Here is a 3,473-nt window from a genome sequence, read left to right on the forward strand (position 1 = left end):
TCCTGCTCCTCCTCCCTTTCCTTGATTGCACTCTCGCCGCAGGGTTGGCAAAGCTGTTACTGCGGCCCTTGGGCTGTCTGTAACGGAGGAGCATCTGCCTCCGCCCTCCCCTCAGCGCTGCAGGGAATATCCCCCCACCTCCTCCCTTAATTTTAGCAGTGCCTTGGCCGCTCCAGCCCACTCGGCGTGAGCTGCTCTTGGCGTTACGACTTTTCTTCCTTCTCGCCTCGCCTTAATTTTTCTACTCGTTTACTTCACTAGTATCCCTCCTCGCTGTAAATATCCTCCAAAAATATCTCTCCGTGTCCCTCTGAGGAAGCCTGGGAAATTTCCCCGTGCGAAAATGTATTTCAGATGCTGTTACAGGTGTTCAGAGCAGAATGTCACACAAACCGTGAAATTAAAATGATACGAAATTAAAGAGTGACCCTTGTTTAAAGTTAACAAACAGATCTCGTTAGCTGTGCCACCGAGGAAGGGCGTAGCTCCGTAGCCATGAGAAATTTCTGGTTTCTGTAAAGCAACTAGTGGTTCTCAAATGGGTCATTTAGCTTACACATAGGTGCAATATATTCCATACAGATTTACCCCAGAATATGCCACAGATCCTCTACTTCTCTGCTACACGGATGAAGACATGATGTAATTACTCCAAAAAGTTACAGTTAACATTTTGTCTTACAGTGTGAACATAATATTTTGTCTGTGGGAGCTGGAAATTGAAGGCATAAGGTTTATCAGCTTTTTCATTTAAAACATTTTCCATTTCACCAAGATTTCCTGGTGCTTAGGGTCCCCATCAATGTAATTCTGGCTTTACCAGCATCGCTGTAAAAAAGTTCATGTGAAGGTGCAGATGGTAATGGTTAATGTATTGAGGGAAGGAATTGTTTTGCATGTGATACAAGGAGAAGGTGAAAATCACGAGGGGAGAAAAAAGCATTAGAGAAATACTTTCAGCAATTGGCTCTAATGAAATGCTGCAAATGTGGAGGTTGCATGTCGACTTCAGTTTCCATCTTGACACTCAGCATAGGTACCATATGCACCTGAAAATGATCATCAGAGTTCAGCCTGTGGGAAGAGAAATACATGTGAGGCAATTCATTAATCTGTGTTGGTCTGAAAATTTGGAAGACAAAAGTATAAATCAAGGACACATCTGGAATTCTCTCTTAACATGGCTTTAAATTGTCTTGAAGAACAAGGACTACTAAAGAAAAATGCAATAAAGGCATAGTTGTGTCATTACATCATCTATTTTGAAACCTCTTAAACCTTTCTGCTATTATTAATTACAATCAAACATAAATGTTAAATACCTAATACAAGGAAATATGATACAAGCCAGAGACAATTCTCATCCAAGCAGCGTATTCTCAAACATTTTGCCTACCTCTAAGAAAAGTCGGAGCAGGTTCTATGAGACATCTTTAAAGCCTGTCTACATTTTACTTCTCATTATTCTTCTCACTGCATTTTCAGCAGAGTCTGAAAATGTGACATTATCTCTGCAGAAGCCAACTGAGCACCTATAGCATCTATTAACTTGGAGAGGGGCTTACATAAGACAGAGACTACATAGGCAAACAGTATTTTTATATCATTAGGTTTCCAAACAATTTGGTTTATTATACATTTATTCTATTTCCCTTTCTAAGTTAGTATGATTTAGAATAGTCTCTATCCTGGATATTTTTGCAACCATGGTTACCAGGGGAAATGTAGTTTCTTTAGTAGTTTGGAGTGAGTTTATTTATTTTTTGTTTGTTTGTTTTTGTTATTTTATTCCCAACATCAAAACCACACGCTTGTGAACCTCTCATCCAGCACAGTTCCTCCTTCCCTTGAGACACTTACAACCCTGGGCTTTATTTAGACTGGAAAAATGGGTCCTTTTACGAAATATGTGCCCTCCACACAGCCAGAGACAAGGGCCCAAGAACATCATCCCCTTTTCTGAAGATTTGGCACCCTGGGTCCATGGGCAGCCTAGAAACAGCACAGCTGAGGGCTGCCCATCTTCTCTGCAATGACTTTAGCATCAGTGCTGTGGCGAGCTTCAGCGCAGGCTCTCTTCCCCCTCACAAAAGCTCCCTCAAAAGGCAGCTGCATTTTGGGTGAGGCTCTGGTCCTTGGCTCTGCTTGAACTAGAGCTACAGCCATGTGGCAGCCCTCTCTCTTTCCCTTTGGCCCACACCTATTGACTGGCTTCCTGCCCAGATCTCAAATCTGCCTCACTGTTGGGGACTTCCCTGCTGCTGATGGGACTGTGTGTGTCCCTGACTACCATGCTGGCCTCAGACCTAACCCATTGCTATTGACTTGTCCACCAATCCGGGCTCTATTGATTCCATATCCAGGCCCTCCCTGCTTGTCTTGCTCAGATTGTGTGGGATGGGGCCCTGGCCAGTGAGGTTCCTGCTCTGCCTCTCTCTCCCCTCTCTATGTCATGGCACTCAGACCTCTATCCCTGAGGGAGCATCTGGCCCTTTTGGCTCCTGATGGTAAAGTACTGTGGCATATACAAGATCACTTCCACTGACTCAGACCCATGGTGTATCTGGATGAGAATACAATCTCTTAGAGGGATTGATTCTTTCTTCCAAAGTACATCCTGCCCTTCAAGGACAAGATCCAGTTGTAAAGAAAAGGGAAAACGCACTACTCATCTTTATCAAAGGGTCTGAGTGAAGTGTTATAAGTCAGCCAACCTCCATTTTTTATCCAGAAAAGTAATGAAACAAGCTGTTCGGCAATCAGTGCACAAGCAACTAAATAACAGTAAAGTGATAAGCAGCAAGCAGTCTGCATTTGTCCAGAACAAATCATGTCAAATTGACCATATTTATTTCTTTGGAGATAACTGACTTAGTAAGTGCTGAAAGGAACATGTTTAATGTAGGGCTTTTGAACACCACTCTCATAAAGGCAAATTGGTCTCAGGTGGTATTAACATGAGAAGAGTGTGTGATTTAAAAGCAATTCCTGAACTGGTGCAATGGATATTTTCCTGTCGATAGGGAGGTATATCAAATGAAGAGATCTGATCTGTATGCTAGGATTGTTTACTTTCATTAGCGTCTTGAATGGTAGAGTTGACCTTTGACTTCAAACTTTGTCAAATAACACCAAGTTAGGCAGTACCACACCTTGGAGGCAAAGATTTCAACAAAGGTTTACCATTGCTAAATCACAGAAGAGCCTCAAAATACTGAAATGAAATTAACATAAGAACAATATACAACACTTAGAAAACTTGAATTCTCAAAGTAAAAATGAGGGAAAATGTGTAGTCCTTGGTAAGATACCACAATGTACCTTTAGTCAGGGAAAGCAGTTTGAGAATAACATAACTCTGCATTGGAAAATGTGGACTATATGAAGAGACACTTTTTTGCCACAAAACCATTACAAGTAGAGAGGGACAATGCACTGATACTGCAATCTGAAATATGCATGACACCAAATGA

The sequence above is a fragment of the Catharus ustulatus genome, chromosome 2, assembly GCF_009819885.2.
Source record: "Catharus ustulatus isolate bCatUst1 chromosome 2, bCatUst1.pri.v2, whole genome shotgun sequence".
In the NCBI taxonomy this organism is placed as follows: domain Eukaryota; kingdom Metazoa; phylum Chordata; class Aves; order Passeriformes; family Turdidae; genus Catharus; species Catharus ustulatus.